Source organism: Procambarus clarkii, chromosome 37 (assembly GCF_040958095.1).
Source record: "Procambarus clarkii isolate CNS0578487 chromosome 37, FALCON_Pclarkii_2.0, whole genome shotgun sequence".
Classification (NCBI taxonomy): domain Eukaryota; kingdom Metazoa; phylum Arthropoda; class Malacostraca; order Decapoda; family Cambaridae; genus Procambarus; species Procambarus clarkii.
The window spans coordinates 40,532,704-40,547,757 of record NC_091186.1 but is presented as its reverse complement, the minus strand read 5'-3'; positions in this window follow the sequence as shown (position 1 = coordinate 40,547,757).

The following is a 15,054-nucleotide window of genomic DNA, read 5'->3' as shown; positions in this document are numbered from 1 at the left end:
AGGAATAAAATCACACACACCAAACCACCCGCCCCGTAACAAACAAAGGGAGAGGCCAAAATACACAAGAAAAATAAACAAGCAAAACACGCACACCTGAAAACAAAACAGGTACAAACACAACAGCATACTTGCACTGGCCTGAAGGACCGATAATAAAACACAACAGAAAGTACATCAAGAAACATAAGACACTTCAGCACAAAACAAATCAATACAAATTTATACAAAGACACTAAGTACCGGCCAGAAAGGCCGACAACAAAAACACAACAATGAAGAGAAACATAATGAAACACAAGAAAAAGAAACAACAATACCGGAAATACAAGAAATACAACAAAACAACGGTCATGAGAAACATAACACCGGCCTGAAGGGCGCACAATAGGTACAACACATTGCAAACAAACCACAGGTCCAAGCACACACCAAACACACAGCAAGCACACAGACTACTCAAATTTCTCATTCTTATCCGGCCACTCCGCCGCTGGGAATCGAACACAATACGTCTCCCAAAGTAACATGACGTCCTCCGGAACAGGTTCATTATGAACCGTACGAGGATCAGGCATCAACTCCAGCACACCCACAATAAAACACCGAGTCCGCTGAACCCAGATGGAAGAAGGGCACCACGGAACAGGACGCACACGGTCAACAACTTCAAACCACAAAGGATTCTTATCATAATACGCCACGCTGGAGGCCAAGACGAGAGGGAGAGGCTCCTTCCCACAAGGCCGGGCAATGGGCAGCGCACTGGGAGCCTCCTCGGCTGCCTAACAGGGCCCCGCGTCAACCAACGGACGTTGCACCTGCTGGGACCCCCCACGCTTGGCATCCTTCTTCAGCACCAGCTTGAGGCCTCGGCTCGCACCAGAATCCTCACCACCCACGTCTGTAGGAGCGACCACCCCCCACTGCGGAGAACCTTCTGCAGGAGAAAGAACAGGAGGTAAATCAGACGCACAACCATTGTCAACAGCAGACACATGGACGTCAGCCACCACCAGCAACGTAGAGTGCGAAGCACCCGGAACCGCCACATCATCGCCCGAAGCTCCACCTGCGTCAAGGTCCTCCACATCAGCCCAAGCAGTAGAAGAACGCCTGGAACGCTTGGGCACTGGCCACACATCCTCACAGCCGGAGGCGGACCCAGAACCATGGGCCTCACAAACCAGGCGAACCGACGCCCGTCGCAGTACGGCAGCAGCCTCAACCACAGGGGAAACCGGGCCGCACACAGCAGGATGCTCCGCAGCCCCCCTAACACCCAGCACAGCCGTAACACCTGGCGAGGGTGAAGGACCAGGCGCAGCAGCAGGAGACGAGGAAGATGAAGACGACTCGCAGAGACCATCCGGAAGACCCTCGGGAGCAACTGGCACATCGAATTGACCAGCGACAGGAGCCACCGGAACACCCGGAGGAGGGACAACAACCACTGGGGGCATGTCGGGTGACGCAGGGGGACCGCATCAGCAGTGAATGGGACCTGTCCCTCTTCATCTCTGGAATCCACGCCCTGAGGGAGCGGCGGGAAATCCTCTTCCCGAAACAAGTTAACAGGTGCAGCAGGGGCCTCAGAGCACCCGGCAGCCTGATGCCCAAACTGGCCACATCGGAAACAGGTACGGGGCTGCCGGGCATAATACACCCGAACGTAGTAACCCAGCAGCCGGACAGAAGATGGGATATGGCGAGCGAGCGAGCGAGCGCTATGTCATGGGTTCGTATCCTGGCCGGGAAGGATTTACTGGGCACAATTCCTTAATGTAGCCTCTGTTTAACGCAACAGTAAAATGTGTATTTGGATGAAAAAACGATTCTTCGCGGCAGGGGATCGTATTCCAGGGGCCTGCTCGAAACGCTACGCGTACTAGTGGCTGTACAAGAATGTAACAACTCTTGTATATATCGCAAAAAAAAAAAAAAAATATCCGACCGCAGGCGCATATCTAAGGTACGGATGTTCGTCTGCTTCCCAGCATACTTCCCCGAGGAAAGCGTGTTCACCCGCACACTGATGACTGCACCATACCTCCCGAAGAAGCGCCGGAGAAGGTCTTCAGGGAACTCCAGGGGTGCACCGTGTACACTGACATAAGTCAGGGCACCACTTCGGTCCGAGACCGCAACAGAGCCGGCGCCATCCGGCAACTTCAACGAGCGCCCTTAGTACCGACGGAGGAAGTCTCGATACTCCTCCTCCCGCACGAACTTGATAACCACCCGGTGGGCTGTAACAAGCTAAACTCCGTAGACAGCCTCCACTGGGACATTACGCATGTCGCACATCACCAACTCAATGGCTGGATAACCAGCCTTACACGAGAACTCCAGTCCCACGGAATTCACCCGCAGAACAGGAGGAATTGCAAGGCCCCCCATGTCAAAACGGCCACGTCAGCACGCAGCCAGGCAGGTAACAACACTGGGAGGGCAGTGACGCCCACACCACCTGGCGACCAAACGGCAAACAACCCCAGCAGTCATGGAGGCCGGAACACTCCACGGCTGCTCAGGGCGGACTCCTAGTAGGTAGTAATTGTATCAACGAGATCTCTGGAGAAGGCTTGTACATTCGTTATTGTGTAATCTTGATACCATTTTGAAATACAATTAATAAAGTGGTCATGCAAGCCGTATAGAATATTTATTTTCCGTCTCTGATGTCTATTAGGTACATCACACTGTACCTCATAGGAAGCAGAAACTGCATAGTGATCACTAACCAAGTGATTTACCAACGAACATTCCATCCTATCTTGCACAAGGTTTCTACCCATTGCATAATCAAGTCTGCCTCCCAATAAATGAGTTTGGGTATCCGTAGTATACACGGTTAATCTGTTGTCATAAACATATTTGATAAATTTGCATCCATTATCGTTGTTAGTAATGTCTCCCAGCGTAATATTGCTAGCATTGAAATCTCCCATGTATATTGTCTCACGATTGTCTAGATCTGGAAGCAATGTTACATTGAGTTTCTTGCTTCTGGCATATACGTTGAGGAATGAGAAGTGGCCTGCTGCAGTTTGTACATGAAAGTGATGGTACTGTGTGTGTACATTGTGTGACGTGCTCACAAGAATGTGCGGTAAATCACTTCTGACGTATGTTAATAGGCTTGTGGCGTTACTGTTATTATAGGATGCATACCCTCTGATCTTTGGTGGGGTTTTGTTTATCATATTGGACGTGTAGGGCTCCTGTAAAGCAATTATATCTATGTTGTTACTGGTAACATATCAAATTAGGTCATTCAGTCTTTTGTTGATGCTACGAATGTTCCAACTGAGAAACCTAATGGTTCTTGTGTCAACAGCAGCCATCGTCTTGGTGTTGTTCCTCCCTGGGACTGGTGGTCCCATTGTTGTCCTCGTCCCACTTGCACAATGTGTCAATAAGTGACTCTACGACGTAAAGAGCCACACCAACCTGGCGTTTGGTGTCGTCAGGAACATCTGATGACATCATCAGTTTCTTGATCACTGAGCAACTCGGAATGGTCCGCGAGTGAATGTTCTCTGTAAGTCGTATGGCATAATTACTGTCACTCAGAGTATTATCTTTTTCATTATTGTACTTGGCTTGAGTGCGTTCGTTAAGGTCAATAATCATTTTAAAATATGCTAATGCAGATCGACTTCCTTTTCCAGTTAATGTTTCTGTTTCACTAACACTGCTGTCATCCCTGAGTTGACTGACGGCGTCGCTGCCACCGCCTCCGTTGTCGCTCTTACCTCTGCTGCCGCCGTTGCTGCCGCCGCCGCTGCCGCCGCTGCTGCCGCCGCTACCGACGCCGCCGCTGCCGCCGCCGTCACCTCCACTGCAAGAACCTTTACCAGTGCTGCCCACGGCTGTGACACAGCAGTGTGGAGGCTGCTGTATCTCCTGTGAAGGAGCGTGACGTAGCGTCTGTATAATTTCAGCCAGTTCTGGTACCTGCACTTGCAAGGCTGCCAACTGTCCTTCAACTGTTGTCTCAGGCTGTTGTGTGTTGTCAGGGGCGTTGCTGGTACTGTCATCACTATGAGATGGGTCAACAGTACTAGAGCCGGCATCAGTAGGCACTTGTTGTGTCTCAGGCACTTGCCTCCTTGTGCCAAGGGAGGCTGGCCGTTTGGTACAGTCTGAGTGCCAGATGGTAACTCCTTCCGTACCACATCTGAAACACTTCAGCGGCGGTTTAGACGGAGCCACAGATTCAGGTTGTGGCCCTGCTTCTGTTGCAGTGTTCTGTTGCTCCTGTTCCTGCTTTCTTTGGTCTCTGGTCTTCTTATACTGACAGTCCTTCAGTGCACGAGGACCGGAACAGAGAGCACACTTGGGTGTGGAGCACCGGCAGTACTTAGCTATGTGGCCACTGCCACAGCACTCGTAACACTCCACAGGGTTCGGCTCCCACTCCCTGAACGTGCTGGGGGGCGCATACAACCCACCAAACCAATACTGGTCAGGTGGCGGGTCAGGCTTTTTCCAGACTATGACTATTTGATCAGTAGGCTTACCATTCTTGGTCAATCTTCGTGCTCTGTGTACCCCATCTAATTCATAGGCCCACTCTAGTGGATACCTGTGACTGTACCTGTAGACTAGGTATTCATCCATCTTCTTGTTCCGTGTTGGATTATCTAGAGGGGAGCGCTTTACATCACCTATTTTCCCTTGTAGAAGAGCCTCCACAACCTGCTGCTTCTCTCTTGAAACATACACATATGGGGAGTTGACATGTGGACGTAGCACGCCTGCAGAGCCAGGTGGGTACACCTCGCTCAGTTTCTTACTCCACACAATCCTGTCCGCCACACTCGTGCCTTTAGTGAAGGTCAGACGTGTGTACTCGCTCCTTGGTGCTATCGGACGCCTTCCACCCTGTTGTTCACCAGGCTTCTGTTTCCCTTGTTTCCTTCTCTGGCTCTTACTTACCACCTCCACAAACCCATCACTGGGTGGTGGGGTGACAGTGTCACTGGTCACGGTAGGGGAGAGCCCTGAGGGTCCAGCAGCTACCTCCTCCATACCTGCTTCTTCAGGCGGCGGTAATTGTTGCTCTAACCTCTTCCAATACCTGGTTATCATTGATAATCATATGATGATGACTAGCACGACAAATGGCAGAGCAGGCAGCATGCCTTATCAGTCATTGGCGCCAACAGTCATAAATCTGCACTGAGGGGTAGAGCACTCAGTAGGGCTAAAAGCCGAGGGTTAAGTATGCCAGAGGAGAATGGTCCTTACAGCACAGTATAATAGGGTGTGGACTGCCACCCTGGGTGACCACAGTCCTCTTGAGTAAACAGGTGGTAGGGTACCCTGCGGTCAGTAGCGCTGGTCGCCTCCCCCTCACACACACACACACATACACAGAGTGTCTGTGGCTGCTCCAGATCTCAGCCAATGTTTCAAATAAGGATTGGCTCGTAGAAGGCCAATATACATATATGCACATATGCACATATATATACATATAAACATATATATATATGTTTATATATATATATATATATATATATATATATATATATATATATATATATATATATATATATATATATATATATATGTATATGTATGTATATATGTGTATATATATGTATATATATATATATATATAAATATATAATATAAATATATATATATGTATATATATATATATATATATATATATATCTACTTTTGAGTGAGGTGGGAAGGGTGATGTGGCATTACATTTGAGTGAGGTGGGAAGGATGATGTGGCATTAGAGGATATTAATAGGGTATTAAAAGTATCAACACAAGACAGAACACGAAACAATGGATATTGAATAGAAGTGTTTGTAGAAAGCCTATTGGTCCATATTTCTTGATGCTTCTATATTGGAGCGGAGTCTTGAGGTGGGTAGAATATAGTTGTGCAATAATTGGCTGTTGATTGCTGGTGTTGACTTCTTGATGTGTAGTGCCTCGCAAACGTCAAGCCGCCTGCTATCGCTGTATCTATCGATGATTTCTGTGTTGTTTACTAGGATTTCTACTTTTACTAGGAGAAATCCTAGTAAACAACACAGAAATCATCGATAGATACAGCGATAGCAGGCGGCTTGACGTTTGCGAGGCACTACACATCAAGAAGTCAACACCAGCAATCAACAGCCAATTATTGCACAACTATATTCTACCCACCTCAAGACTCCGCTCCAATATAGAAGCATCAAGAAATATGGACCAATAGGCTTTCTACAAACACTTCTATTCAATATCCATTGTTTCGTGTTCTGTCTTGTGTTGATACTTTTAATACCCTATTAATATCCTCTAATGCCACATCATCCTTCCCACCTCACTCAAATGTAATGCCACATCACCCTTCCCACCTCACTCAAAAGTAGATATATATATATATATATATATATATATATATATATATATATATATATATATATATATATATACATACATATACATACATATACACATATATTGATTGTGCTCACTCTAATGCTCCTACCTATAGGCTCAGAGCTGCCTAGGAATGCTGGCTCTGAGACTCTAACTAATCCTATTTAAGAGTTTTGCCATCCTCACACACAAGCTCAGCATTTCTCTAAGAAACTCTATTAAGGCAATGCCGGCAAGATTCACTTTGCTTGTTATTGTGTGAGGGACGCTATGGCAGGGCACAGTGAGTGAGCATTATTGAGAAGAGATCATATTCAATGTCTGAGGGTGCGGCCTGGCTGGTACGGCGGAGCGCCTGACCCGCACGTCTGCTCTGCCCAGAGGCTGGGAACAGACTGAAAAAAATATTTATAGTAGTAGTCATATATAACCCCCCACCGAATGACAGAAGACCCAGACAGAAATATGATAGAAACAACTTGGCCACCATCAATATAATAGAGAGAGCAGCTTCTGTGGCTAGCAGGAACGGATCCAGACTACTAATCATGGGAGACTTCAACCATGGGAAGATAGATTGGGGGAACAGAGACCCACATGGAGGCCCAGACACATGGAGAGCTAAGCTGCTGGAAGTGGCAACAAGAAACTTTCTAAGTCAACAAGTCAAGGGACCGACAAGAATGAGAGGAGGGGATGAACCAGCCTTGCTTGATCTGATATTTACCCTAAATGAGTCGGATATAAGGGAAGTTAAGTTGGAAGCCCCCTTGGGAATGAGTGATCATAGTGTATTGAGCTTTGAGCACCTAGTTGAGCTGGGAATTATCACCCCCAAAAAAGAACTGGGAAACAAAGGGCTGGCGTACCGAAAGGGAAACTATGAGGAGATGAATAAATTCCTAAGGGATATACATTGGGACACAGAACTCGGAACCAAGTCCGTACAAGTCATGATGGACTATGTCACCCAAAAATGTTAGGGGGCTGTAAACAGGTTTGTCCCAGCCCGACAGGAAAAAAAACAGAGAAGCAAAGGAAGAATCCGTGGTTTAATAGGGAATGTATGAAAGCAAAGGAGCTGAACAAAAGGGCATCTTCTTGAGATGATTTCCGGGCTTTTTAGTGTCCCCGCGGCCCGGTCCTCGACCAGGCCTCCACCCCCAGGAAGCAGCCCGTGACAGCTGACTAACACCCAGGTACCTATTTTACTGCTAGGTAACAGGGGAATAGGGTGAAAGAAACTCAGCCCATTGTTTCTCGCCGGCGCCTGGGATCGAACCCAGGACCATAGGATCACAAGTCCAGTGTGCTGTCCGCTCGGCCGACCGGCTCTCTTGGAACGACCGGCATGGAGGAACTTCCGTAATAACAGAACACCAGAAAGTAGAGAGAGATACCAGAGAACCAGGAACGAGTATGTTAGCGTGAGAAAAGCAGCTGAGAAAAGGTATGAAAATGATATAGCTAATAAAGCCAAGACCAAACCAAAGCTACTACACAGTCACATCAGGAGGAAGACAACAGTTAAGGAACAGGTGATGAAACTTAGGGTGGGCGAGAACAGGTACACAGAGAATGACAAAGAGGTGTGTAAAGAACTCAACAAAAGGTTCCAGGAGGTCTTTACAATAGAACAGGGAGAAGTCACGGCGCTAGGAGAGGTGGCAGCAAACCAGGTGACCTTGGAAAGGTTCGAAATTACAAGAGATGAGGTCAAGAAACACCTATTGGAGCTGGATGTGAGAAAAGCTGTTGGGCTGGACGGAATCTCACCATGGGTATTGAAAGAGTGTGCAGGAGCATTTTGCTTGCCACTCTCCATAGTGCATAGTAGGTCACTGGAAATGGGAGACCTACCAGAAATATGGAAGACTGCTAATGTAGTACCAATATACAAAAAGGGTGACAGACTACAGGCACTGAGCTACAGCCCAGTGTCCTTAACTTGTATACCATGCAAGGTGATGGAGAAGATTGTGAGAAAAAACCTAGTAACACATCTGGAGGGAAGAGACTTCGTGAAAACCCAACAACATGGGTTCAGAGAGGGTAAATCTTGCCTTACAGGCTTGATAGATTTCTACGATCAGGTTACAAAGATTAAGCAAGAAAGAGAAGGATGGGTGGACTGCATTTTTTTGGACTGTTGGAAAGCCTTTGACACAGTACCCCATAAAAGATTGATGCATAAGCTGGAGAAACAGGCAGGAGTAACTGGTAGGGCGCTCCAGTGGATAAGGGAGTACCTAAGCAATAGGAAGCAGAGAGTTATATTGAGGGGTGAGACCTCAGAATGGCGTGAAGTCACCAGTGGAGTCCCACAGGGCTCTGTGCTTGGACCTATCCTGTTTCTGATATACGTAAATGATCTCCCAGAGGGTATAGACTCATTCCTCTCAATGTTTGCTGACGACGCCAAAATTATGAGAATGATTAAGACAGAGGAGGACAGCTTGAGGCTTCAAGAAGACCTGGAGAAGCTGCAGGAATGGTCGAACAAATGGCTGTTAAAGTTTAACCCAAGCAAATGTAATGTAATGAAGATAGGGGTAGGAAGCAGGAGACGAGATACAAGGTATCATTTGGGAGATGAGATACTTCAAGAGTCAGAGAGAGAGAAAGACCTGGGGGTTGATATCACGCCAGACCTGTCCCCTGAAGCTCATATCAAGAGGATAACATCAGCAGCATATGCCAGGTTGGCTAACATAAGAACGGCCTTTAGAAACTTGTGTAAGGAATCTTTCAGAACATTATATACCACATATGTCAGACCAATCCTGGAGTATGCGGCTCCAGCATGGAGTCCATATCTAATCAAGCATAACATTAAACTGGAAAAGGTTCAAAGGTTTGCCCCCAGACTAGAACCCGAGCCGAGAGGTATGAGCTACGAGGAGAGACTACGGGAATTAAACCTCACTTCGTTGGAAGACAGAAGAGTTAGGGGGGACATGATCACCACATTCAAGATTCTCAAGGGAATCGACAGGGTTGATAAAGACAGGTTATTTAACACAAGGGGCACACGCACTAGGGGACACAGGTGGAAACTGAGTGCCCAAATGAGCCACAGAGATATTAGAAAGAACTTTTTTATTGTCAGAGTGGTTGACAAATGGAATGCATTAGGAAGTAATGTGGTGGAGGCTGACTCCATACACAGTTTCAAGTGTAGATATGATAGAGCCCAATAGGCTCAGGAACCTGTACACCTGTTGATTGACAGTTGAGAGGCGGGACCAAAGAGCCAAAGCTCAACCCCCGCAAGCACAACTTGGTGAGTACAACTAGGTGAGTACACACACACACACACACACACACACACACACACACACACACACACACACACACACACACACACACACACACACACACACACACACACACACACACACACACATACACACACACACACACACAATCTTCCCATTATTATTATTATTTGTTACTACTACAACAACATCAACAAACAACAAGAAGCATCTTAGCACGATATAACTCGACTTAAGGGAAACATCCCACGTATTATTGCCAGGGCTTGACCTAAGGTCCCATCACCGGCAGCAGAGGCTCGTGCAGACACGTTGGATGGGTGGAGTGTTTACCCCTACCAGGACACGATGAGCTATGTACGCCCTTTCAAGAGGGTGGAGGGTGCCTCCTTACCACACGCCTTCATCACCCTCAGCGTTAATAATAATAATAAAAATAATAATAAAAATAATTAATAAGGATAATACAAAAGAATCAACTTTATACTTGTTTATTAAGAGATAATAGGAAGAAGTAGATGTACTACATCTCCTCAATATACAGGACATTTGTCACATCTTGTTACGCAATCCGAACATAACACAGAATTCTGCTCAAATGTTGTTGTTTCGTTTCACTTACGAGATGGAGAAGGATGGGAAGCTGCCCTTTCTAGATGTAACTGTCATGGAAAGGAGCGGAGGTTTCTACACTGCAGTCTACACTAAGGAAACAAACATAGGAATGTGCCTGAATGCCAACAGTGACTGCCCAGACAGGTACAAGAGGAGTGTTGTTAACGCTTATGTCGACCGTGCTCTCAGCCACAGCTCAGGATGGAAGCAAGTCGACGAAGAACTCTGTAGGGTAATGCAGGTCCTAGTCAACAACGGCTTCTCCAATGGTTTCGTTGAAGACATCTTAAGAAGGAAAGTGAAATGCCATGCAACCTCTGAAGAGACAACTAACACAACACCTATACCCCCTATTAGACTATTTTACAGGAACTTCTTTTCCACAGCTCATAAAATGGAGGAAAGGGTCCTGAAAGATATTGTTAATAGAAACGTTATCCCTACAGACAAAAATCAGAAGATACAACTGACGATTTACTATAAAACCAAAAAAAACGGCCAGCCTACTCATGAGAAACTCTCCAGACACAAAGCAGAACGCTTTAAAAGAGACCAACGTCGTCTATGCATTGAAATGCCCTCTTGGGGACTGTTAGCCTCAAAAAACTCAGTATATAGGCAAGACAACAACATCTCTTTCCAGGCGATTAACGATGCATAAGCAACAGGGCTTCATTAAGGAACATATAATCTCTTCCCACAACCAAACCATCGCCCGAGAAATCCTAGTAAACAATACAGAAATCATTGATAGATACAGCGATAGCAGGCGGCTTGACATCTGCGAGGCACTACACATCAAGAAGTCAACACCAGCAATCAACAGCCAATTAATGCACAACTATATTCTACCCATTTCAAGACTCCGCTCCAATATAGAAGCATCAAGAAATATGGGCCAATAGGCTCTCTGCAATTACTTCCATTCTTCCCTTTAATTTTCCCAATATTATACCCATTGTTTCGTGTTCTGTCTTGTGTTGAAAGTTTTGTTCACCTCATCCAAAATTGTTGTAACATATCACCTCACCCAAAATGCGAGTATAAAATGAAAAATGAAAGCTGTTTAAGTCATAGCATAAGTAAGAACTCTGTTTAGTGTTTGCAGGTAATAGTTGTGTGTGTGTAAACTAAAAGTCTTTGAAAATGTAATAAGTTATTATGAAACGCGTTCAAGTGTCGCGCCAGACTAGAAATAAAAATGAATTTTGGAGAATTGATTTTTCAATTACAATCAACAGTGAAAAGAAACATAAGACAGATTGAGAAAATTTGTGTTAGAATTTTTAATCTTACTTTTTCGGTCATATTTAATAATATATGTCTACAGGAAAGACTGCTACCAAAATATACTAATATATATATATATATATATATATATATATATATATATATATATATATATATATATATATATATATATATATATATATATATATATATATATATATATATATTGTTGGGGAACGTCCTGTAAGCGAGTAATGGTGTACACAAGATCTATATCCTGGACACCTGGCAAGATCGCCAATGTCAGGGTTTCTCTCTCTACATGGACACCACCCAGTAGTATTAGCGATAACTGTTACTCACTGTAGCCCTGCGGGTCTTCACTCAATTCTCGCGGTGCCACTGTTCACCAGGAGAATATCCCAGTCGATCCCCAGCCAGCCTTATAGCCAAAGATGAGTGGGAACACAGTTTGCTCTCTCCCAACCGTGTGGGAGAGAGCAGGAGCTCACTCATTTAATCTGGTCTCAGGCAGGTATATGTCTCTAATACTCTCACTCTTTGGAACTGTTCTATAGCAACAAGATATATGGAGGGATAATACAAACGCAAAGGTATTTTGTATTTTACTTAAAAACTTCAAAGTATTATAGCCGTATCAACAACAAAACATCAAGTACAATGCAGCAAGTCACTCTCTCTTCATAAAACTGGGGCTCGTCTAGAGGGTGACACTCCCCCTCCTCCTGTCAATGTCAGCTGGGCAGCCCCCCTCACCGTGCGAATGCTTAGTACTTGTTTCATTGGCGTGAAGCGCCTGATTCTTTAAATTTGCAGGGATCACTATGTTTGTAATCAACACAGTATTTCTATAATGCCAATAGAACGCAATGAATCACCACACTGATCTCAAGTTTAATAACTCATTTCTACAGCAATTAACATAATATTTCACTATAAAGGCGTTATACACGACACATTATAATAATGATGATGAATGCAATTAACCACAGTACTGCCCTTAGATTCAGTAACTCCTCTCGAAGGCGATAACACAATTAATCACTGCACACATGGAAATGTTATTCAACACACCAACATATACATATATATAGAGATAAATACATCAATATCAATAATAATTAGTTAAATGCTGGGCACACAGCCTAACACCAATAACTGGTACACTTATATATATATATTCTCTGACATAAGTTATGATATTAATGTCACATGAAAGCAATCATCAATGACACAGCAAACTCTTCAATGATAACAGGTGCATCCACACACCGCAAATATATATACCGTGAGAGCTTTCTACAGCCTCACTTCTCACTACTGTGTCCTGCCGTGACATAGACATTAGTGAGCCTTGCTCACGACATGAAAGATACTCTGGCTAAATATATAGCTGACTAAAGGGGAATTGGGAGGGAAACTAGAATCACCTACTTCCACCTCACTGATATAGACTCGCCCTCCGGTGAGAGTTGAATTGTAGCTCCTGGTCCCGACTATCGCCTCGTTTTAGGGAACACCCCCCCCCCATACACACTGCTGCGTTCTCCAGGAACCTAATCAACGTCCCAAAATAAACGCGTCGTCACCGTGCTCTGTCCTCCGCAGGTCCATGCTCCTCCACAACGTCTTGCAGGGTTGGAGTCGGTCTCCCGGCCGTCGACTTCTCCTCACAACTACGGCTGCCAACCTACTTCTCGGCTGCAGTCGTCCTGATTCCCAATTAGTTTTCTTTTCTCACTGCTTCCCGGTGAATTGGCCCAGCCGCTATTTCGTCACTGTGAAGCTATCAGACGTCCCAGACGTCACTGTCTAGTCTTCACTCTTGTACAGTACCTGTCCCTGGAGTACTTGATGCCCAATATTCCGTCGATTCCCTTTTCGGTCCACACATGGAATGAAGGAAGACCTCTCAGCGTACTTGCAGACTACGGGTGACTCGTAAAATCCACATCAACCAGTCTGACGTGTCGTGTTGTGTGAACCAGTCTGACGTGTCGTGTAAGACTGGTTCCCTCATGGAGGATAGGACCAGTCGCTACGTCATCACCGGTGAAGCTATCAGACGTCCCTGATGCCACTGCCTAGACTCAACTCTTGCACAGCACCTGTCCCTGGAGCACTTGTTGCTCAATATTCCGTCGATTCCCTCTTCAGTCCAACACATGAACAAGAGAAGACCTCACAGGTGCTTGCGGACCGCCGGTGATGCGTAAATCTTCCGGTGATGGGGGATCCTGTTAACCTGACAGGACTCCCAGCCGCATGTCCGACCACCTCGACGTGCTGTCTCAGACTGGTGGCACCACAGAGGCGCGACCTCCGGACCCCCCTGCCTTCGTGACGTCATACTTGCCAGGGGCGGTTTTCATTGGCTCTCTGTGCCACGTCACTGTCAGTGACCAATCTGGTGCCACTGACGTCACACAGTTTTGGCGGCAAAAAGGAGGGGCCAGTGCCATATTGGCGTCCTAAAGGGCCTAGACCACAGGCCAAATTACTCGTCTTTTACGAATTTCTCACCAACGCGAGAACACTACACGCTCCCACATATATCAAACTGTTGCCCGCAACGTAGAGAACGCTCGGGTAAAGTGGATATGACTCTTACAGCAGGCGTGGGAGAAATATAAGGTGGGGAACACCGTCACATACCCCTCCCCTTAAAATAAGAGTCATATCTGGTTAGTGTACACGGGACAGGGCATCCGTTACTATGTTGTCCTTCCCTCTGATGTGTTTGATGTTCAGCCAGTACTCCTGCATATAAAAATGGGTGGCCCTTTCGGGTCCAACACGTCCTCCTTTGGCCTCATGAATCAATTCAGGGAACTCTATCTGCTGCAACTCCCCAAGACGAGAGCGATCTACCCCAAGAGAACTGGCGAGGGTCACCTGTAATTCACCATCCGGGCTGCCTTCGCCCTCCACTCGTTCTCCGGGTTCCATGAAGATGTGATCGACTCCCAGGCTGTCGGACGTCTCCTCTTCAGCCCTACCAGATCCACTCCCTCCGTGTCCGTCGCACCGCCTTAGGATCACAGCGCATACAGGGAACGCCACCGCGGCGATTCCCTTCTCGTCCCCACAGGCGTCTAACACTCTGCCTTTCTCCTTATAGTGCTCCAAGCACTCCTCGCCCTTCACGAGGTTAGGGAGGACAAATCCTCCACATGCGTCATTTCCAAGGATGACTTGTGCCTCCATCTTGGGCATTGATGCACAGACCCCCACCACAAGGATCTGGCAGCCATAATCAGAATTCAGAGTCACCTGGTGCAGGGGCATCCTCACTGGGCCTCCCACAGTGGTCACAACTGCCACCCCCACACTGGTACTCTCGTAACCCTCGGGGAACAGGGTTTTGCTCACCAGGGTAAAATCTGCCCCAGTGCTCTCAATATCTTCACCGGAATGGGGTCTGCATTCCCCATCCTTACGGTTCCCTCACAGACACGAATGGGTGAACTCTTTTCTTCCCACTCAGTACGGGTTCATCCCGCACCCTCTCG